This window comes from Protopterus annectens, chromosome 8.part0 (genome assembly GCF_019279795.1).
Source record: "Protopterus annectens isolate FY-2018-M chromosome 8.part0, PAN1.0, whole genome shotgun sequence".
Taxonomy (NCBI): domain Eukaryota; kingdom Metazoa; phylum Chordata; order Ceratodontiformes; family Protopteridae; genus Protopterus; species Protopterus annectens.
In genome coordinates this window covers 1164883482-1164907948 of record NC_056741.1, presented here as the reverse complement: position 1 = coordinate 1164907948, position 24467 = coordinate 1164883482, and the positions used below count along the sequence as shown (strand labels likewise).

At 44.5% G+C, this 24467-nt stretch overlaps 1 protein-coding gene across 1 annotated transcript in view; it reads right to left on the bottom strand.

Moving 5' to 3' along the window:
• WDR90 (WD repeat domain 90) overlaps positions 1–24467 on the bottom strand; it is a 1773335-nt gene that overhangs the window by 1460479 nt on the left and 288389 nt on the right. The window lies entirely within an intron of this gene.

Here is a 24467-nt window from a genome sequence, read left to right as displayed (position 1 = left end):
CATCATGCAGCTTATAAAACCTATCTGTTTTTTTCGGAGCTGGTGGCTGAAATCAGAGCCTGAGAAGGAGTGGAAAAGGTATTCAGCAAGGCAGCAATAACAGGAAAGACAGCAGATGGCCTGACTCCATTTGCAGAACCTCATAGTACCTTTTCTGAACTTCAGACACCTGAGTACAATCGCATTTAAAAAACTCAATCATTCGGAAAATTGAGTCACCAAAATAAATTTCCTCAAAAGGAGATCAGGGCTAATAGACTCCTCTTCCTCAGAAAGTACAGTTGTATACACTTACCATAAATGTAGATGTTCGAGTGTATTCCCTGTTGCAGTCATCACATTTGGGTCATCTGCCTGCAGGTAGCCCTCAGCCGGCTTGAATAGTCTTCAGATTTCTGCGTCGGATGCTGACGCTTCTTCCATTACGTCAGGTCGTCAGTAGTATAGAACATGCAGCCAATGCCATTGCATCAGTTTTTCTTGCTCCAGATGTCAGATGCCCCCACAATAGGAAGCAATTATATGGTATGGAGGTTCTACCCGACATAGTCGAAACCACACAACACCGACAACGACATCACTGACACCACATAATCGACAGTGCATTAACACGAAACCTCACATACCCGACAACGAAATAACCGACGGTACACAAACACGAAACCCCATACACTGCACACACCACAATAACAACAATAAAAAACAAAACACATCCCCATTCCACAAACCACACACACAACACAAGCACACCAAAATCCTTACAAACCCACACTAAACCTTACATACACAACTATCGACAACCCTAACCCTAAGGTCCGTCACTATCGCACACGTACCTAACCCGCTCCCTAATCTTAACTCACTTAACCCGCCCCTAACCCAAAGTCTATCCCTACTGCACACTTACCTAACCCACTCCCTAACCCTAACTCACTTAACCCACCCCTATCCCCACAGACCGTCAATATCCACACTTACCTGACTCGCACCCTAACGTCCGTCACTACCGCATACTCACACAGCCTTTTCCCATGTCGGCATCCTCGGCGTCGGTGTTGTCATCCGTCGTGTAGGTCTTCTGCATTGTCGATGTTCTGGCACTCGCGATTCGCGTCGGTCTTCTTCATTGTCGATCTTCTGGAGCTCGGGATTCCGTTGTCGGTGTTCTACGCTGTCGACTAAGTCAGGTAGAACAGGTATGGAACACCCCCAGCAAAAAGCAAATACACATGATATAATATATGCCAAGCAAGAAGGAAAGGTAGAGGCAAGAGGAGTCAGGGGGCTGGAGGGAGGGTAACCAGGACTGCAACAGTGAATACATTCGAACATCTACATTTATGGTAAGTGTAACACATCTGTATTATGTTCTTCATGTTTCACTCTTGCAGTCATCACATTTGGGTAGATTCCCAAAGCTAAGGAAGGGTGGAGGCAGTTAAGAGCATTGGGGCTAGCAAGACTGCTGCGGCAAATCCAGCTCTGGATTTAGAAAAGACAGGCAAGTGGTAATGCTTGGTGAATGTATGTACAGAGCTCCAAGGTAGCAGCTTCCAGGATGTCCCTGGTAGGGACTCCTCTGAGAAATACCATAAAGGTAGATGCAGCCTTGGTGGAATGTAATCTTATCCCCTGTGGGGTAGGTTTTCCATAGTGCTTGTAGCAGAAATGGATGCAATAGGCTATCCATTTGGAAATGCTTTGCTTTGAAATGGCCTTCCCTGCAGCAAAGCTAATTAGCAGCTGGTCAGATTTTCTGAGAGGCTTAGTTCTGTCCAAATAGAATCTAAGCTGTCTGTGCACATCCGGAGAATGCAGTATCCTTCCCCGCTTATTTTGAGGATTAGAGAAAAAAGTAGGCAAATGAATGGACTGGTTTAGAGCCACACTAGACACCACCTTGGGCATAAAGGATGGATTAGTCCTGAGGAAAACCCTGTCTGCATGGAAGATAATGAAGGGTTCCACTGCCATGAGGACCTGCACTTCAGACACTATTCTTGCTGAAGTGATGGCTAGAAGTAAGGCTGTTTTCCAAGAAAGTAATTTCAACTCTGTTGTAGCAGCTGGTTCAAAGGGGGGAAGAGTGAGTTTTTTCATTACAAAGTTAAGGTCCCAGGCTGGAGTGGGAGCTCTCCTGGGGGGTCTTACATTTTTGGCCCCTCTAAGGAATTGTTTTAGCAGGGGATGAGAGAAGAGGGGTGGGCTCAGTATTGTAATGTGCTGAAATGGTAGAGGCATGAATCTTAATTGAAGAGAAAGATAGGCCCTTGTGGAGCATTTCTGTTAAATAATCTAGAATATGAGGTAAGCTAGGTACCGTTGTACCCATCCCCTGAGCCTGGCTCCAGGGACAGTATCTTTTCCACTTTTCTGAATAGGATTTTCTAGTACTAGGCCTCCTTTCCTCAAGAATGACATCCAGCAACTGCTTACTGAGGGTTGCTAGAAGTGAGTTCAGGGAATTAGCCAGGCTGCAAGGTTCAGGGTTTGAAGCTGAGGGTGCAGAATCTGGCCCGCCTGCTGGGACAGCAGGGAAGAAGTCTGAGGCAGTTGCCATGGTTGCAGCACTGTCGGACTGCGCAAAAGGGGAAACCAGCACTGGCATGGCCAGTCTGGGGCAATCAGTATTGTCCTTGGCTTGTCCGGTTTGATCTTTATTAGAACCTTCGAGAGGAGAGGCAGAGGGGGAAAGGCATAAATTGAGAGGCTTTCCCAGTTAAAGGACAGGGCATCCACTTTCCAAGCTTGACTGTGGGAGTTCTGGTGCAGAATTTGTTCAATTGGTAGTTCTGAGAGGAGGCAAACAGGTCTACCTCTGGTGTCCCCCATTTGTTCCTCAAGAGCTTGAATATTTTGGGTTCCAGTTTCCATTCGTGTGGGTCCATGAGATTTCTCCTTAAGTCGTCTGCCAGTGAATTTAGTTTGCCTGGCAGGAATTGAGCTTGCAGATTCACTTGGTAGCTCAAGGCTGTGTTCCACAATGCCATGGCTAGTCTGCAGAGGGGGTAAGAATGTGTATCCCCCTGCTTGTTTATATACCACATGACAGTGGTGTTGTCCGTCTTTACCATTACTTGTCCTGGTAGAATGTGGTCCTTGAAGTCTGTCAGAGCATTCTGTACAGCTAACATTTCTTTTTGATTTATGTGCAGGTGCATTTGACTTGGTTTCCATTTGCCCTGAATGCACTTCCCTGCCAGGTGAGCCCCCTCATGCATAGTCTGATGCGTCTGTTAAGGTTTGGGCGGCAGGGGGTAGTGTGAATGGTAGTCCCTCGTTTTGGTGGCAGGCCTCTGCCCACCGGAGGAACTCTAGGCGTAGGCAAGGTATGATAGGAATCATTGCTTCTAGATCCTGAGAATGTTGGCACCATAGGCTTTTGAAATAACATTGTAGTTTCCTCATATGCAGCCTTGCATATGGAATTAGAAGAATGTAGGAGGCCATGAACCCCAAGGCTTGCAGTATTTGCCTTGCAGATAGCTGGGTTTTTGTGGCCACTTGTTTGAAGTAGGCTGTCAAATGAATCCGTTTCTCTGGTGTGAGGAAAGGCATTTCGGAAGTTGTATTCAAGCTTGCTCCCAGGAATATAATTTGTTGACAGGGTACCAGGTATGATTTCTTTTCGTTTATGGTGTATCCCTGACAAGTCAGCACTCTTTGAACAAAAGCCAGATGATTCAAAGTATATCCTGGCTTTCTGCCCGAATTAGACAATTGTGCAGGTATGGGTATATTTGAATATTTCTTTGTCTGCAAAATGCAATGACTGGAGCTAGGCACTTTTTGAATACCCTGGGCGCAGTAGATAAGCCAAAGGGCAGTGCAGAGAATTGATAGTGCACGTAGCTTACTTTGAAGCGTAGACTCCCTGATAGGGATTGTGCAGGTATGCTCCTTTTAAGTCTAGTGTTGCCAACCAGGCATCTTTGCCTAGCATAGGAAGCAGCTGAAGAGTCAGCATCTTGAATTTGGGAATCACCAGAAAGGTGTTTAGAGTAGAAAGGTCCAGGATAGGATGCCAATAATTGTCTTTTCTGGGTACCAGGAAAAGTCTCCAATAGAAACCTTGTCTCTTTTCCTCTTCCGGTCCCAACTGAATAGCCCCCCATGCTTAAGAGGGAGAGTACTTGATTTTGGGTCTCTGCCTGCTGATTTGGGGGTAGATCTGGCCACCCACTTGGTAACGTGTGGAAGTGAAATCTGTATCCTTGGGACACTATATTTAAAACCCATTTGTCCTGGGTAATGAGTTCCCAGTTTTGTCTGCAGACAAATCTTTCCACCTAAAGGAACATTCAGTTGGGAAGTGCTTGGAAGTTTTAAAAGCAAGTCACTGAGACAGTTTTCCATAGGGGGGAAATCTTACTACTGCCAGATTTGGATGTGGAAACCCCCCACTGCTTGGTCTTGTGCGTCCCCTGGGACTGAAACCTGGGGTTTCTGCTGTGTCTGGGTTTGGATTGAGAAGACCTGGAAGGGGCTGGAAAGGACCAATTCTTAGAGGGCCAATGCCTACTAAATCTTGGAGGATGAATTTGTAAGAAATCTTTAACAGTTAGCACAGATTTACCTTTATCTTCCATCTTTTTAAGAACTTCCTCAGCTTTGTTGCCAAACAGGCGGGCCTCATTTTAAGGGAGCATACAACAGTTTAGCTTTAACATGATCAGGCAAAGATTGCTCCTTAAGCCAAGCATGCCTTCTGAGCACAGACCCAGTAACAAGCCCTGCAAGAAGCCTCTAATGAATCAAATCCAGATTGCAAAGTATGTTTTCTAACCTGTTCAGCAGAATGCATTAAATCCTGTAATTCTTTGTTTTCAGCACAGTCAGGAATCAACATAATTTTCTGTTTAAGCAATCCAATAACATGTTGCTGATATTTTAACATATGAAACTGGCAGTTTAAAGCCCTAATGGCCAAGGTTGTAGAAGTGTAAACCTTCTTACCCCATCTATCCAGCACCTTGGAGTCTCTATCAGAAAAGGTAGGATTTTTAGCAGTAGAAGCCTTAATGCCCTTGGGCTCCAGTGAAATAGTCTCTGGGTCTGCAATAGGATTTTTAAAAAGGAACTTGTGGGACTCCGGGACCCTGTAGTATCGGTTAGGCTTTCTGGGAGCAGGAGTCAGGGAATCAGGGGCTGAACTAGATTCCGAAAAGGCATCATCAACAATGTCTAGTACAGGAGGAATAGCTAAAGGCCTATGCTGAGGTAGGCGAAGGAAATCCCTAAGCCTCTTTTTTAAATCAGAAAAATCCTGGCTTTCCCAGTGGAAATGCTCCCTTACAGTATGTAAGGTTTCCCCCAAAAGAAAAATCCTCAGGAGGGGAAGCAGAGGGAATGGAGTTCTCTGCATCAGAATCTTCATAAGTAGATAAGGGCAAATCTAGATCATCAGAAGAATCAGTAAAAACAGAATCCTGATCAGAAGATTCATAATCAACTTCAGTCCTAGGCCTCTTAGAAGGGGGGGGGGGTTGGCTACCCCTGATTAGAGTTATTAGATCTTCAGCCATTCTTATCATTTGTTTTTTAGGCATAGAGGCCCGAGCATGTGGCCTGGGCATTGTTTTTTTTTTTGACATGGATCGAGATTTAGGCCTAAGTAAAGAAGGCGTAGGTTTAATATGCAAGTCTGTAGGTCTGAATACACCCTCAGAAGCCGGTGCCTGCACAGCAGCTCCGGACCCATCCAAGGTAGAGACATCCATGGGTTCCATAGTTGAAGCATACTGGACTCTGAATGGGTCTCAGTAGAGGCCTGCGAATCAGAAGTAGCGGGTATCAGGGACTGTGAAAGCGCCTCACTGAGTACCGGCGAACTGGCGACTGGCTTAGGAGAAGCGTCGGCAGTTTTGGACCTCGGCAGCCTGTCTCTGTCTTTATCTTTGCGTTTTTTCGGAATCCCGGTAGTCGGATGGCTGACCGACGACATTTCTGGATAATTAAACAGACAACCGAAATATTTAGAGGTGAAAATATACAGATGACGGATAGTGCACTGATTAAATAAAGCACAAAACCGACAGCAAGGTACGTCGTGATCAGGGCCTAGGCAAGGAATATAGTACGAATGAAAATCTTTATGAGGTATTTGCTTTCCACAAGTAATGCAATTATTAACTTTTACTGACATTGGTAAGGAGCAAGAAAAAGTTTCCCCAACGGGGTACTTAGCTTTAGTTGAAGACTTCGGTTCTGAAACTCGAAAACAAAAATTTCAGGAGTCTGCCGACCGGCACTTGCGAACTGCTTCTGCTTCGGGCACCGTACGGCAAGAAAAACTGATGTAATGGCATTGGCTGCATGTTTTATACCCCTGACGACCTGACGTCATGGAAGAAGGGACAGCAACCGACGCAGGACCCAAGACTTTGTTAATCAGGCCGACTGAGGGCTACTGCAAGCAGATAACCCAAATGTAATGACTGCAACAGTGAAACACGAAAACCATCTTTGTCCCCTTTGTTCTGCTGGGACAGGTTGAATAGCCCTGATACTGAGGAGAGACAGCACTTGTTTTTGGGCCTCCGCCCACTGATTTGGGGGAGGGGTTGGGAGTGAGTGGAAGTGGAATCTGTATCCTAGGGAAACTATGCTTAAAATCCATTTGTCCTGGGTAATGAGGTCCCAGTTTTTTGCATGCAGGGTGAGCTTTCCTCCTAAAGGAGCAAGTAGCTGAGCAGGGCTTGGAAGAGTTAAGGATAAGTCATTGTGCCGTTTTTCCATAGGGGGGTGCCTTACTACTCCCTGCTTTGGAAGTGGGAGCCCCCCACTGCTTAGATCTGTGCATAGCCTGAGACTGAAGTCTTGGTGGTCTGCTGCTTCTGGGTTTGGACTGAGAAGGCCAGGAAGGGACTGGAAAAGACAAGTTCTTTGAAGGCCAATGCCTACTGAATCTAGGAGGCTGTACTTGTAAGAAATCTTTAACATTTTGCATAGATTTAGCTTTTTCCTCCATCCTTTTGAGGACGACTTCTGCTTTGTTGCCAAAAAGGCAGTCTTGGTTTAAGGGTGCATCCAACAATTTAGCTTTAACATGATCTGGCAAGTTTTGTTCCTTAAGCCAATCATGCCTTCTAAGTACAGACCCAGTGACAGCAGCCCTGCAAGAGGTTTCTAAAACATCAAAACCACATTGCAAAATATGTTTACCAACTTGTTCAGCAGAATGCATTAACTCTTGCAAATCTTTGTGTTCAGCACAGTCAGGAATCAACATCATTTTCTGTTTAAGTAGTCCCATAATATGCTGCTGATACTTTAACATATGAAATTGGCAAAGTAAAGCCTTAATGGCCAAAGTATCAGAAGTGTATATATTCTTACCCCATCTGTCTAAAGCTCTAGAGTCCCTATCAGAAGGGGTAGGATTTTTGGCAGTAGTAGCCTTAATGCCTTCCGGTCCTTAGGAAATGGTCTCTGGATTTGCAGTAGAATTCTTGAAGATGAATTTGTGAGAGTCAGGTACTCTGTAATACCTGTCAGGTTTCCTGGGAGCTGGAGGCAAAGTGTCTGGGGGTAAGGCTGGATTCCAAGAAAACATCATCTACAATCTCCAGAACAGGAGGGATAGCTAGAGTCCTGTGTTGAGGCAGGAGTAAAAATTCCTTAAGTCTCTTTTTGGACTCAGAATAGTCATGGCTTTCCCAGCGGAAATGCTCCCTAAGGGTATGCAAGGTTTTATCATAAGAAAAATCTTCTGGAGGGGAAGCAGTGGGAATGGAATCCTCTGCATCAGAATCCTCATAAGTAGATAAGGGTAAATCCTGGTAGTCAGAAGGAACAGAGATATCAGATCGCTGATCAGAAGAATCAGAAAGAAAATCAGTTCTAGGTCTCAGAGGGGGAAGGCTGGCTTCCCCTAATTAAGGTAATAAGGTCTTCTAATCATTTGTTTTTGAGGCATATGGGCCTGAGAATTCGGTTTGGTCATCGGTTTTCTTCAGCCATTCTAATCATTTGTTTTTGAGGCATATGGGCTTGAGAATTCAGTTTGGTCGTCGGTTTTCTAGGTGTAGTGCGAGCTTCAGGCCTGAGGAATTCAGTATTCCTAGCTTGAAATGAAGTCATCGGTTTAATATGAAAGTTGGCAAGCCTGAATACACCCTCAGAAGCCGGTGCCTGCACAGTGGCTCCGGACCCATCCAAGGTAGAGACATCTGCAGGTTCCATAGTTGAAGAAGCATCTTGCGGCATACCGGACTCTGAATGGGTCTCAGTAGAGGCCTGTGAATCTGTAGTAGTGGTTATCAGGGGCTGCGAAAGCGCCTCACTGAGTACCGGCGGACTGGCGACTAGCTTAATGGAAGTGTCGTCGGCAGTTTTGGACCTATGCAATCTGTCTCTGTCTTTATCCTTCGTTTTTTCAGAAGATCGGTAGTCAGATGGCTTAAAGCCATTTCGGAGTACAGAGATTGAGACCGAAAGTATTTAGCTACAAAAATAGTTCGGGCATTGAACAAGGCACAAAGCCAACAGCGAGGGATGTCGTGGTTTGGGCCTAAACAGGTGACGCAGTAAGAATGAAAATCTCTATGAGGTATTTGCTTTCCACAGGCAAGTCAATTGTTAATTTTTTCTGACATCAGTTAGAACAAGAAAAAAGGATCCCCAATGGGGTATTTATCTTTTTGAAGACTTCAGGTCTGAAACTCGAAAAAGTACAGTTTTGTACCTACCATAAATGTAGATGTTCGAGTGCTAATATAGCTGCAGTCATAACAGATGGGTTTTCCTGCCGTCAGGCGGGTCCTCGGTCGGCCGAATTCCAAAGTCTAGGTCCGGCGTCGGTTGTCGTCGCCTCCTCCCTGACGTCAGTGTGACGGGTATAAAAGAACCAGCCAACGCCATTTTCTTCAGTTTTTCTTGCCCCAGATGTCAGGTGCCCCCAGAAGGAAGGCAATACATAAATTTATGTAATAATGAAATGCAATATAATCAAAAAACAGTAGTTGCAAGCAAATACACCATAAAAGAATACCCCAACCAGGTTGTATGAGGAGGTGTTAGCCATTAGGCCTGTCCCAAGAGGGGAAGGAAGGAGGGAAACCTGGACTGCAGCTGTATTAGCACTCGAACATCTACATTTATGGTAGGTACAAAACTGTACTATGTTCATCGTGCATACAGCTGCAGTCATAACAGATGGGTAGAATCCCAAAGCTAAAAAAGGGGTGGTAGGCACTAGGTGGAGCTCGGAGGAGCTAGGATGCCCTGCAAGACTCCAGTGGCAAAGCCTGCTCTGGATTTGGAGTATAATGGTAGGTGATAGTGCTTGGAGAAAGTATGTACTGAACTCCAAGTGGCAGCTTCCAAAATATCTTTGGTAGGCACCCCCCTGAGGAAAGCTGAAGAGGTAGCTGTGGCCCTTGTGGAGTGAGACCTGATTCCTGCAGGTACAGTTTTACCATGAAAAGAGTAACAAAAGCGTATGCAGTGGGCTATCCATTTTGAGATTGTCTGTTTGGAAATAGGCTTCCCTTGAGCTCCTGTAGCATAGGACACAAAGAGTTGCTCTTATTTTCTGAAAGGCTTTGTTCTGTCCAAATAGTAACACAGCTGCCTGTGAATGTCCAAGGAATGTAGTAGTCTCGCCCCTTTGTTTTGAGGATTAGGGTAAAAGGTAAGTAAGTGGATAGCCTGATTCAAGGCTACCTTGGTTACTACCTTTGGCATAAAAGAAGGATTGGTCCGTAAGGAAACTCTGTCCTGATGGAAAATGATGAAAGGCTGCAAGGCCATGAGGGCTTGTAGTTCCGAAACCCTGCGATCTGAGGTGATAGCCAGCAGGAAGGCTGTTTTCCAGGACAAATATTGCAGTTCTGTTGAAGCAGCTGGCTCAAAAGGAGGCAAGGTCAGTTTTTCTAGAATGAAATTGAGGTCCCAAGCAGGTACTGGTTGTTTCCTTGGGGGTTTTATATTCTTAGCCCCTCTGAGGAATTGTCTTAAGAGGGGGTGAGAGAATAAAGGAGGATCAGTGTTGTATTCTGCAGAAATGGCTGAGGCATGTATTTTGATGGAGGAGAATGAAAGTCCACTGCTTAGCAACTCAGCTAGGTACTGTAATATTTGAGGTAAATTCAGTATTACAGGATTCTGGCCCTTTTTCTCATTCCAGGCACAAAACCGTTTCCATTTTGCGGAGTAGGCTTTTCTAGTAGAAGGTCTTCTGGCCTCCAAGATGACGTCCTGCACTTCCTTGGAAAGTAGGGTCTGTTGTGATTTAAAGGAATCTTCCATGCGGCTAGATTGAGTGTTTTCAGCTGACTGTGAAGAGTTTTGAAGTTGTGCTGAGTCAGTGGAAGAGGCATTAGAGGCAGTATCCATGGTGGGGAATGCGTCAGGCTCCTCAGGAGTGGGGACCAGTGTTGTCTTGGCCAGTCTGGAGCAATGAGAATCATCTTTGGTCTGTCTGCTCTGGTTTTTAATAGAACTTTGGGCAGCAGAGGAAGAGGTGGAAAGGCATAAACTGTCATTGTTGTCCAACTGAAAGAGAGTGCGTCCACTTTCCAGGCCTGTGGGTGAAAGGTCCTTGAGCAGAATTTTGCCAATTGGTGATTTCTGTGGGAGGCAAAGAGATCTATGTCTGGCCTTCCCCATGCTTGAATTATCTTTGCAAAAACTTGAGGATGCAACTTCCATTCGTGTGGGTCTGTCATATTTCTGCTTAGGTTGTCTGCCAGTGTGTTTTCCTTGCCTGGCAGGTACTGTGCTTGAAGTTCGATTTGTAATTCCAGAGCCATGTTCCAAAGAGACATGGCTAACCTGCATAGGGGGTATGAATGGGTTCCTCCCTGTTTGTTTATGTACCACATCACTGTGGTGTTGTCTGTCCTTATCAATAGCTGGCCTGGATGCAGTAGGTCTTTGAAAGCTATAATAGCATTTATTACTGCTAGCATTTCCTTTTGATTGATGTGTAGGTGCTTTTCTTTTTGGGACCATATGCCCTGAATGCACCGATCTGTCATGTGCACCCCCCAGGCGTAGTCCGAGGCGTCTGTTGTGATGACTTGATTTGCTTGAGGCTTGCAGAATGGGAGACCTGTGTTTCTTTGGCATGCTTGAGCCCACCACAGAAATTCCTTTTGAAGACATGGAATCAATGGTATTATTGTTTCCAAACTGTGGCTGTGTTGAGACCATAGGTTTTTTAGGTACCATTGAAGTTTCCTCATATGCAGCTTTGCACATGGGATTAGTAGGATGCAAGATGCCATGAATCCCAGAGCCTGCAGGATTTTCCTTGCAGTCAGCCTGGTGAAAGTTGCCAGTTTTCTGAAGTATTGAGTTAGTTGCCCTTGTTTTTCAGGTGTGAGGCAGGCCATCTGGGTGTTTGTATCCAAGCTGGCACCCAGGAAAATTATTGTTTGAGAGAGCATTAGCCTTGATTTCTTTTGGTTGACTGTGTACCCCAGAGAATTCAACAACATTACAAACGCCAGATGTTTCAGAAGTATGTGCTTGCTGTCCGCTTGGATCAGGCAGTCGTCCAAATATGGGTATATTTGTATCCCTTGAAGTCTGCAGTAGGCAATTACTGATGCCAGGCATTTCGTGAACACTCTGGGCGCAGTAGATAAGCCAAAGGGCAATGCAGAGAATTGATAATGTGTTGAACCTGCAAGAAATCTGAGGTATCTTCTGCAATCTTGTCTGATTTGGACATGCAGGTATGCCTCCTTGAGGTCCAATGTTACCAGCCAAGACTCCTTGCCCAGCATGGGAAGAAGCTGCTGCAATGTGAGCATCTTGAATTTTGGCACAAGTAAAAATGTGTTTAGGATGGATAGGTCCAAAATAGGTCTCCAATCTTTGCCCTTCCTAGGTACCAGGAATAGTCTGGAATAAAAACCTTGACCCTGTTCTTGTGCAGGTACCTCTTGAATAGCTTTCATGTCCATGAGATCTGAAATTTGTTTTTGTGCCTCTGCCCTTTGATTGTGTGGCAGGTTTGGCATGCCTCTCATTTTTGGAAGGGTGTGAAAGTGGAATCTGTAGCCTCTGTCTATAATGTCCAGGATCCATTTGTCTTTGCCAATATTGCCAATATGCCAATTTTCCAAAAATAATGCCAGTTTTCCGCCTAAAGGTGCTGCCATTTGAGCCTTGCTTGGCATGCAAAGGGGAAAGTCATTGGTTCTGCTTTCTGAATGGCTGTGAACTATCCTCACCACCTCTTTGAGTAGATGCTTGCCACTGTCTGCCTCTAAACGATCCTTGAGATTGCCCTCTACCCCTTGGTCACCTGTATCTACCTCTTTGGGGTCTGTCCATGGCTGGAAAGGACCAATTTTTTGAAGGCCAATTTCTACTGAAACGTGGAGGTTGTACCTGTAGGAAATCTTTCACTGTTTGCATTGATTTTGCCTTTTCCTCCATTTTCTTTAATACCTCCTCAGCTTTAACACCAAACAATACATCTTTTTGCAGAGGAGCATCTAGTAATTTAGCTTTGACATGATCTGGTAAGATTTGCTCTTTGAGCCAAGCATGTCTACGTATGACTGATCCTGTAATAGCAGCTCTACATGAGGCCTCTAAAGCATCAAAACCACATTGCAAGGTATGTTTACCCACTTGTTCTGTACTATGTAACAAATCCTGCAACTCCTTCAAGTCTGGTTGTTCAGGCTGTGACACTTTGCTTTTTAACTGTGATAACAGAAACTGTTGGTACTTTAACATATGGAACTGACAGTTTAATGCCCGCATGGTTAAGGTGGCCGAGGTGTATACCTTTTTCCCCCCACCTTTCTAAAGCTCTGGAATCTCTTCTCTGAAGGTAATGGATTTTTAGCAGAGGAGGCCTTAATTCTCTTGGGACCCTGTGAAATAGTTTCTGGGTCAGCCGCATGGCTTTTGTATAGGAATTGGTGTGAATCAGGAACCAGGTAATACCTGTCAGGCTTGACTGGAGCTGGAGGTAAAGAATCTGGGTTAAGGCAGGTCTCCGAATACACATCATTGAGTATGTCTAAGACAGGAGGTATAGCCAAGAGGCCTGTGCTGAGGGAGCAAGAGGAAATCCCTAAGCCTTTTCTTGGAGTCTGAGTACTCTTGGCCTTCCCAGTGGAAGTGTTCCCTTAAGGTATGTAAGGTTTCCCCAAAAGAGTAATCCTCAGGGGGGGAGATGGAGGGAATGGACTCCTCTGCATCAAAATCTTCAAAAGGGGTGTAAGAATGTTCCTGGTCTTCAGAATGTTCTGAAATAATGGAGGCCTGGTCCGAGGAAGGGGATTCTTCCTCCACTCTGGGCCTTTTGTCTGGGGGGGGGGGTTGAGAATCCCTAATAAGAGTAATTAAATCCTCAGCCATTTTGAGCATCTGCTTTTTAGGCATGGGGCCTTGAGAGGGGCCCTGTGTAGCTTGTCTTTTGGTATGCATGGCTGCTTTTGACTTAGTGAAAGCCTTGATGGAAAAAGAAGAGGAAGGCCTGAAGACACCTTGAGAAGTGGCAGGCCTGTCTAAACTCTGAGTTTCACCGCCAAGAGTGGCTTCGGTATCTGTAGTCGGGGTGTGAGCCGAAGAGCCTGCGACCTCGGGCACAGAAGAGACCACCAATGCAGTGTCATCGGTAGTCAGGGGCTGCGTAGGTGCCTCGCTGAGAACCGGACCACCTGTTGTCGGCTTTGGCATGGTGTCAGTAGAAGTCGCGGACCTCATATGTCGGTCCTTATCTTTGCGCCTTTTACTCAAAACCGGAGTCGGAGTATCCGACGACATAATGTAATTAAACTTTTTGCCAAAATAGTGTTGGGCGAACTCCGCCCAACGCTTAATAGTGCGTCTGTTAAATGTAGCACAAAAACGACAGGCCGAGACGTCGTGGTCTGGGCCTAAGCAAGGAATGCAGAGGGAATGAAAATCCTTATGCAGTATTTGCTTCCCACATGAAATACAATTATTAACTTTGTCTGACATCGGTCTGAGGCAAGAAAAGTTTCCCCAACGGGGTACTTAGCTTTCAAGAAGACTTCGGTTGCAAAATATTCGTAATCTCAGGAGCTGGCCGACCGGCACTTGCGAACTGCTTCTGCTTCGGGCACCGCGCGGCAAGAAAGACTGAAGAAAATGGCGTCGGCTGGTTCTTTTACACCCCTGTCGCACTGACGTCAGGGAGGAGGCAACGACAACCGACGCCGGACCTAGACTTTGGAATTCGGCCGACCGAGGACCCGCCTGACGGCAGGAAAACCCATCTGTTATGACTGCAGCTGTATGCACGATGAACATCAAAAATTTCAGGAGGTGGCCGACCGGCACTTGCAAACTGCTTCTGCTTCGGGCACCGCATGGCAAGAAAGACTGATGTAATGGCGTCGGCTGCATGTTTTATACCTCTGATGACTTGGTGTCATGGAAGAAGCGACAGCATCTGACGCAGAAATCCGAAGACTCTGATATTCAGGCCGGCTGAGGGCTAAATGCAGGCAGATAACACAAATGTGAAGACTGCAACAGTGAAACACGAAGAACATCCATAATCAATTCTTCATCATAATTTTCATCCTCATCAGAGTAATCTTTCTCCCTACGCCTCTTACGAGGGGTAGAAGACCAAGGAGGAGATATAACAACACCCCTTGAAGAGGCTTCACAGCCATAAGAGCATTAAACAGTCCTTGACTGAAGTTTTGCACTCACTCTGAGGATCTTTAGGAGCAGGAAAAATATGCTGGGTTTTTTTTGCTTCTTTTTTTAACGGGACATCAGTCTTAAAGATCTTTAGGAGGCTCTGACCCCTGATGGCACTCAAGAGTAGCACAACCTTAGGCCCTTCAGTAATTACCAGCCGCAATTCCATCTGAACATCCAAGGTGGACATCTGCAAGGCCTCCATGGACGTGTGTGAAGCTGGATTCATGCTGGCCTCTGAAGCAGTTGTGGAGAGGAATCTGACTGAGAAACTGGACAATCCTCTGAGTTGTTCACTAGCCTCAAGAGAGACATCCAGTGGAGGCAGCACAACCAGAGGATCCGACCGAGCTTTCTTGGTAGTCTTCTTCAGACAGCTGATCCTTGGGCTGGGAAAATCCTTCTATAGTGTCTTTAGCTAACAGCTTAAGACATTGGTTTTCCAAATAAATTTCTAAGGAAGAGAGAAGGCCATGCAACGTCTTAGGAAGAAAAGCCTGGCAAATAGCACAAGATGTATGATAGTGGGAACCACATCATCAAATTAAACACTGCTCGTGACAAGCTTTTTGGGGAATTTGTCTCCCACACTGGCATTTTCCCTTTCAGGAGGAGATGAAATCAACAATCAAAACAAATCAAAAAAGCGATCAGAATAATAAAACCCCCAATGGGGCACTTACCTGACAGCAGCTAAGTAACTAGCAGATGAACGAGAGTTCAGACTGATGATCAAAGATGGCATATGGACTGGCAGCAAAGAAGTTCTGAGGATGGCGATGGTATGTCCCGATGTGACTATGCCCTATGCCACATGTGGGAAGCATGTGTATGATGTGCAGCACACCCATTACAAACCTAAAGGCTTTGGTATACTGGCCAGACATCAGGCTGCCCTAGGCAGGGGATCTGTATTGTAAAGAATACTGCAACAGTGATACAGAAGTACGTCTTCCCACAGATGGATCAAGTCTTGGAGGACCCCCAACCTAGTTTCCATTTGTGAGGGTCTTCCCTTGTCCTGCACAACCTGTCTGCCAAGCAGATTTGCTCTGATGGAATGCAGGATGTCTGTAGAGTGAGATTTTGCATTGAAGCTATATTCCAAGCTAACACGGTTAGTCTGCAAAGGGGGTACAAACTGCTTCCCCTTTGCTTGCTGTTGTACCACGACTGTGGCATTGTCTGCAACAACGTGAAGAGGTCCAGGGGACCAAAGATGATTCAGAGAGTTGAGTGCCTTGATCAGGGCAATCCTTTATTTTATACTTATTTGCTTGCATCTGTCCTTGGTGTCCTAAACACCTTGCACTTTTACCCCTACTGAAACTGCTCCCCAAGCTAAGTCTGAGGTGACTGAATGCTTTGAAGTAGGGAAGAAGTTTAGACCTGGGTTTAGGGAAATTTGCAGTCTCCACAAAGTGATTTATCTTCTGACAAATCCCAGCAGTGAGATTTGAAAAGACATACAATGTTGGTGATGGGACCAAGGAGGCTTTGGATACCATTCTATCTTTCTCATGTGGAGTTTTACCAGGAGTATTATGAGAATCATAGATAGCAAAAGACCCAAAATCCTGAGGTATTTCCTCGTAGTGCCCGAGGTCTGAGTGATTACTAGCCTGACTAGCCTGGACTTTTAGACTCAACAGAAGTGCAGAAACCAAGTGGTTAGTCTCTGTGAATTTAGATTGGGGAACTGTTGGTCTGATGGGTGAGCGATCAGATCCTGTCTGAGATCCAGTATCCATGGTGGATTCTTGGCATGAGACAGCAGGAAGGGGAACCATACCTCACGAGGCCAGAAGGGGGCTATGAGGATTAGTGTAATCTTGAACCTGCTGGCTTTCTTTAGGACATTCAGTATCAATGGGATCAGGGGATAGGCATATAGAAGACCTGGAGGCCAATCTTGTATTAGAGCATCCCTGGGTGGCTTCTCAGTTGGAGGGGATCAGAGCAAAGTTCTTGCTGCATTTGGTGCTCAAGAGAAATGCAAAAAGGTTGCAGCAAGGCTGGCCCCATCGGTGAAACATCTGGTTCGGTACTGACTGATTCAGGGACCAATCATGTGGACTCGGAATGGATCAGCTGAGTCTGTCTGCAAGAACGTTGGTCTCCCCAAGAATGTGCATTGCAATCAGAAAGCAGTTCAAGGAGCTGGCCCATTTCCACACTCTCATGGCCTCTCTGCATAATGGGTAAGAGAGAGTTCCCTCCTGTTTGCAGACATACCAGACTACTGACTTGTTGTTAACTCTATGAATTGCTATTGTTCCCAGAAATAGACAGTCTTGAAAGGCTTGCAACATCAGATTGGCTGCTCTCATCTCCAGAACACTGATGTGTAATTTGGTCTTCAAGATGGACCATGGCCTTGGATCAATCATCTATCAAAGTCCCCCCCCACCTCAATAAGGAAGCATCCATGGTCACTGTGGCTGATTGCAAGTGAGAGGGAAAAGGGTCTGCCTACGTGAATTGTCTGATACCATCCACCACTGAAGATGCCACCTGCAGATTGAAGTCAGTTTCATGGGAACAGTTAATGGATGATACAGGATGGACCACTGGACCACTAGTGTCCATTGAAGTACTTGCATATAGAACTTTGCTAAGGGTACTACAAGTATGCCAGCCGACATGGAACCTAGAGCTCTTAGAATAAGTCTTGCTGGGGAGATGGCATAGCCAGTAGAATTTGAACTTGTGGTCTCAGAGAGGATACCACAAGTTTGCCATTTACGTGACAGTGTTCAGTTGCATTCCTATGAACTCTATCATCTGCACAGATGTCAGCTTCAATTCTGACAAATTTACTGTGCTCCCCAGTTGATGGAAGGCATGCAAGATGTACTGTATTGCCAATTCCAGTTGATGTCTTGATACTGCTGTCAGGAGCCAATCATGTAAGTACAGAAGCATTGGGACTCCCTACAGTCTCAGGTGAGCTGTCACTACCAACATGCACTTGGTAAACACCCTAGGGGCTGTGTTAAGTCCAAAAGGTAGTGCTTTGAATTGATAATGATTGGCTCCCAGCCAGAAATGCAAATGTGTCCTAGAGTGCCTGTCAATCTTTATGTGATAGCATGCATCCTGGAAGTCTATTGAGCATATCCAATCGTCCTTGCATAGTAATGGCAGAATGGACTGAACCATCACCATTCAAAACTTTGACTTTGCAACAAAAAAAAAATTGATATTGCTCAGGTCCAATATAGGCTACAGAGCCCATCTTTTTTGGCACCAAAAAGAAGCATGAATAAGTGCTGCACCCTTGTTGTTTGTTGGGATAGGTTGGATGACTTTTCCTAGACATTTTTGAACTTTGTTCATGGTTTACTCCTTCTGACTGGGTGGAAAGTCGGGGAGACTTTCTGGGAAGTGGGGGGGGGGGCAGGGAATATAAATACCTCTGGAAATTATGCTTAGCACCCAGATATCATTAGTTAGCTTTGTCCACGAATCTAGGTGCAATGACAATCGGCCTCTGACTGCCCCCAGAGTAGGACAGTTGGGCAGTGCTTCAGGAGTGCTGATAGGGCCTGTCAGAGAAAGGTTGTCTGAATCCCTAATTCTGTGGACCCCCTCTGCCCCTTGGGCAGTGGCTACCACTGAACCCTCATCCTCTACATGAGGATTCGTCATGAGAAACTGGGAAAGATCCCGGAGACTTTTTCAACCATATTTTTTTCTCGCTACACTGGTTCCTTGAAAAAGGTCTCGGACGGGGAGAAAACTTGATTCCTACAGCAGACAGAGTCTTGCCCTCTTGCTCACTGCAGGGAAGTGTATTCCTTTACTGATGGTCCAAACAAAGACCTATCGAAGGGGGTTACTGGTAAAAGACGCCTTAACGGGCTTCACAAACCTGCATAGCCTCAACCAGGCACGTCTCCTTAGGGCATTGGAAATCAACATCATCAATGAGGTAGTCAAAGATGCAAGAGTCAACAACTGGGGAGAGACCTTACTAAAGTCCTCTTCTGCCATGCACTCAAAGAACTGGTGACCTCCTTGAACAGATCTCTCTGAAGATGCAATAAAGCATGCCAAATAGTTTAGCGCTATCAGAGACAAAGTTGCTGAGGTGTACATGCACTTCACATGTCTGTCAAAGGCCTGGGACTTCTTGTTCAGGGGATGAACAGAGGAGCTCTGCCCTGCTGGCTCCTTCTTTATGGCTGCTGACACTAATGATGGCATCAACTGGAATATGTTCACTCCAGTGGGGATGATCTGACTGGCGGGGGGGGGGGGCTCAAGAACTTGACAACATTCTTGGGGATAGGCTCCAAGTTCCTTCCAAGCCCAGCAGGAGACTGAATCAATAAGCTCATCTGCCGGTGGGGACAGCCAGGATGTAGATGGGCCTGCCCCAAATACCTCCAGAAACACAGATTCCTCAGAAGAAAGTGGTTGGGCAGACCATCCACCCTTGCTCTTTAGGATCTCTAGGATATCTCTGAAGGAGATATCACATGGAGATTGAAGGGGCCCTTCCCCCTCATCGAGAACAGTGTCCTCTGTCAAAAACACCAAATGGGAATCTATATGCTTCCTCTTGCACATCCTCTTCCAATGCATTTCCTCTGTGGGAGAGTCAGGGGATGACTCGGAAGAGGAAGGGGCTCCTGACACAGTGGAGGCTGGAGGACTTCCTAGACAGGCTGACCGTGGGCAGGATGAATGGGACCAAGGCTCGGACCAGATGAGGACTGCATAGGTTCCAGAAGAAGAGGAGACATCTCTCGGTCTAGAGAATGCCCTCTCTGCCACTTGGAAAGCAGACAAACCTGGAGATCCACCCCCCCCCCATCTTCTCGAAGCCAAAGCAGTAGGAGAAAAGGGAAAACACTCTGGATTCATGGCCTCCAGACAGCAAAAAACCTGAACTGTCAAGGGCCAAAGCCCCGAGTGGTAGAGATGGAATGAACCAGGTCAGAGCTGCACCCCCCCCCCCAAAGCCGGCACTGATGTCTCAAGGTCTGGGACCCACTCTGATCCGAAAGTATCTGAGCCGAGCCAGTCTGGGACATTGCTCTAGTTAAGGAAAGCACTACCCTCATCTCAAATGATGTCCCTCTCGGGGCAGCCGAATCCTGGGGTTCCGAAGCAGACTGTCAGATTGGATGAGGTATTGCATGAAATGCTGATGAGGGTTTCACAGATCTAAGATGGGATGGAGAGGGCAAGAGCCCCATCTCAATCTGAGCCTTGAGAAAGCTCCATATCATCCTGTCCATATCGGAGTGGGAAAGCCTTAAGGACCTAGAAGATACTGAGACCTCAGATCCAAAGCCTTCATACCCGAAGAATATCTGTTCAGAGAAGGCAAACTTCAAACAAAAACAACCTTGGACGAATCCAAAGACAACCTAGGAGCCATAGTTATTGGAAGTAGGTCAGATCAGAGAAGGCATAACATCAGGAGTAAATAACGCTGGCGCCGAGATACTCCTCTGATCCGAGAGACCTGGCCTTCCTCAGAACCAATGGCAGCTGATCCGTCAATTTTTCCCTTCTTCTCCAGAAATGGAGTAGAAGCCCTACAGGAGGCTGGAGGAGATCGACTGTTAGGTTCCTTTGAGACTCCAAGCTCCATATAATCTTGGCTAGATGAAGGTAAGAGAGTCCTCTGAAAATGAACTTATTATGGCGATCCTAAAGCACGGGGGTTAAAGGCTGCACACGCTTTGCATTCCTGCTCCAAATGAGAAGAACCCAAGCAGTACACGCACTTGTCATGAAAGTCTGAATGCAGGGCTTTGTGCCCATAAGAGAGAGAGACACCTTTTAAAACTGGTGGGCTTGTACACCACAGCACACACACACACACACAGACCACCACTGAGCACACCACAGCACACACACACACACACACACACACACACACACAGACACAACAGAACAGCAAAACCACATACACACCACAGTAGCTACTGAGGAATAGTAGTAAACAACTAAAAAATAAGCAGAAATAAGTACAAAAAGTATGAAACAGATACAGGAAGTTAACACTTATCTGGAGAAATACCTCGAGATCAGCACAATCACATCTATCCAGGAAGGAGGCAAATGAGATCTGGGGAGTTGGGGGAGATGAGGGGCATTATGGGAGTGAGAGGAGCTCAAGATTAGTAGCATCTGTCTTTTGGAATGGCTGGTTCAGATCAGATATCTGATCCAAGGACCCAGTGATGAGGAATAATGAAATGGACAACATCAGATCTATACTTTTAATGCCAATTATTTTGTGAAAGATGTTTTATGTTATCATCGTTTTGTGGATAATAAGATAATATACTTTTTTATATGGAAGAATGACCTGAAATCATTACAGTTATTTGTGACATTGACAAACTGCTACTGATTTTCAGCAGGGCGCATTAACTTTTTAGATGTTAATATACTATATATAAAAGTAATGGGCATATTGCAGGAACAATAATCTGCTCACTTGACAAAGAGTATGCATTAACCTTTATGGATTTTCTCAAACTATCACCTCCCCCACTAGAATAAATAAAACTAACAAAAAATAAAGTACCTTAGACTTGATACTCACCAACAATCAACCCCATACTTATGAAACAGGAACCCTCCCTGATGATCACTTATTAACTTACATTATCAGGCTCAAAACCAACCCCCCTACCGAAAACATAACTAGAACAACCAGAACCAAAAAAAAACTTCAACTTGGAGCTATTTCAAAGTGAACTGAATGCATGTAACTGGTCCCCCTTAAAACACCTTTCTCTTGATGAAGCTGTAGATTTCTTTAATGCTAACTTTCTGGACATACTCAACTACCATGCCCCCACTTGGCTCTATTAGAATTAGAACTAAATCTGCCCCTTAGCTCTCAAAAGAAACTAAACAAAAAATCCATCTCAGAAATAAAATCTGGAACAAATCTTGCTTAACTAAAAACACAACGGATTACCAACACTACAAACAACTGAGAAATGAGACCAAAAAAGCAATAATGACCGATAAAAAAACTATTACCTGAAATCTCAGCAAACTCGCCAAAATAACACACAAAAGTTCTGGGCAAACATAAATCAGTTACTACAGCCAAATAAAGCTATCACACCCAACTCACAAGGCTCTGACAAAGAATCCCAACCAAATTGCTAATGACTTTAATTCCTTTTTCACCGAAACAATTCAAACCCTAGCCAGTCAACTCTCTAGCAAAAACACAACTATATCTAACGGCACCTTAATTCTACCTCCCCCATTTCTTTTCCAACCTGTCCCAACAACTTACATTCGCTCCCTTATCAAAAAACTCAAACCATTTACTCCCTCTGCTGACCTACTACCCGCAGAATACTTGCAATTAGCAGCCAAATCCATAGCCTACCCAATTTCCATACTGATCAACAGAACCATCACTGAGGGATATGTCCCTAAACTTTGGAAAGTCTCCCATATTATTCCTCTTCCTTCATAAGGATGGAAATTCTACTGAAATCTCTAACTACCGCCCTATAGCCCTACTCTCTCCCTTATCTAAGATTATGGAAAGATGTATACACAAGCAACTGCTTGACCATCTTCTCCAAAATAACTTACTCTCCAATACTCAACATGGTTTTAGACCTTCCCACAGTACCACCACTGCCCTCCTCTCCTTTACAGACACAATCAACAAAAATCGTAACCATAACACAGTTTCCTCTGCACTTTTCTTAGACCTGTCCAAGGCTTTTGATATGGACAACCACCAAATACTCATACACATTCTTCAATCTTTGTCACTTGAAATCAACCTATTAACTGGTTCAAATCCTGCTTAAATAACAGACATCAAGCAGTACTCTGGAACTCCACTCTAACTTCCCAGCTACCTGTCAACATTGGTGTCCCTCAAGGGTCCATACTGGGTCCCCTCCTATTTTCTTTATTTATCAATGACCTCCACCAAGTAGTTCCCCAAGCTACATGCATACAATACGCAGATGATTCTACACTAATTTGCTCAGCCACATCTGTATCAGATCTTCACTCCCTTCTACAACACATATTTAATTCTGTAGAAGAATGGTTTTCACAACGCTGTCTCCTACTTAACCCAAAAAAAAAACTAAACTCCTTCTCTTCACACCTTCCAGAAAATCTCCCCATATAGACTTTACAATAACATCTAAAAATTGCACACCTATATCACAAGATCCTACTACCAAACTACTAGGCATTACCATTGACAACAACCTTAACTTCGATACCCATATAAGCAACACTTTGAAAACTATTAATAAAAAAATAGGCTCTCTTTACAGAATCAAACCTTTCCTCACTCCAGATTCTAGGATAACTATTGCCCACTCCCACCTTATCTCTCCCCTCCTCTATGCCTCACCCATATTTACTAACTTATCAAAAAAGAATCTTTTGAAATTAGAACACTCCTACCACAACATAGCCAGATTTGCTACAGGTAACCCTTACAGAACCCACCACTGTACTAATCTAAAGCAACTAGGCTGGCTTGAATTTCAGCAGCAACTAAAAATTAATCAACTAGCCATAGCCCATCAAATTCTATATCAACCTGACAAAACACCTATACTATCTACTCTTATTTACCCCTACCATAACCTAAAGTCCCTAAGATCCGCACACAAACTTCTTGTAAATATTGACAAAGCAAACAACAAGGCTGGAGATTCCCTTTTTTCTAACACTGTTGGAAAACACTGGAATCTGCTTCCCTCTGAACTTTCTACTATTCCCTCTAAATCTCTCTTTAAAAAGGAACTTAAGCTCTACCTCAAATCACAATGGCTGTGCCCCTGTTCTAATCCTGACTAACTCTAGCTCTTGACACCTGACTACATTCTAGACCTTTAGAACCCTAAATCTACTTCATATTTACACCCACTGATCTATTTTTCCTTCTTACTATCTATATATATATATTAAATAAATAAATAAATAAATAAATAAATAAAATAAAATAAAAAGGTGTGTTTTTTTATATATATTCTTTCCATGTTATACCACTAGATGTACTTACATAACTGCTATTTTCTTCTTACTTTCCTTTATCCTCAATTACTGTACATTATGCTAGTATTCTCCAAGAATGTCACTTGTAACAATATTTTTGTAACAATATTTTTACCATTTATGTTCTACTTACTGCATTTTTACACTTTATAACTATGTCACCAGTTATAATGTTTTCTTTTACTCTGTTATTTTCATGTATTTCTTTAATGTAAATTCATTTTAACTTTGGAGCTTATCTCCCCGGGCCTCTACTGAAAATGGACATATATCCAGCTAGACTAGCCCGGTCAACAAATGTAAAATAAAAAAAAAAAATAAAAAATAAATCCTAACAATATTTTTATGAATATCTACGAGATCAAATTTTGATGGCAACTCGTATGAAAAGCAATGATGACATTACGTGAAGCATTTAATGATGTGAAGGAAGCTTTTTGAGAAAGACATTACTCTGCAAGTGAGACAGATGGTGTTATGCAGCAGGAACTGGAGTAAGAGAAATGAGAAAGCTAAACCGTTTTTTTTTTTTTTTTTTTTTTTTTTTTTTTTAGTAGGAAGCCTGGTAACAGGGTAGCTGCTTCGACTGAAGCGCTACGTGCATAGGCTACCACTTACTTTTTCCAGGAGTATTAATTTTATTTGTGATGTCATTCAGTAACACTGACCACTATCTGATGACCCTGATATTAGAAAAATAGTTCACAGGAGGTTACTAGGCTATTGGCCCTCTGGCCTTTACAAGCCTAGCCAAGTTATACCCTGGTTCCCTTACACACAAAAGATATATA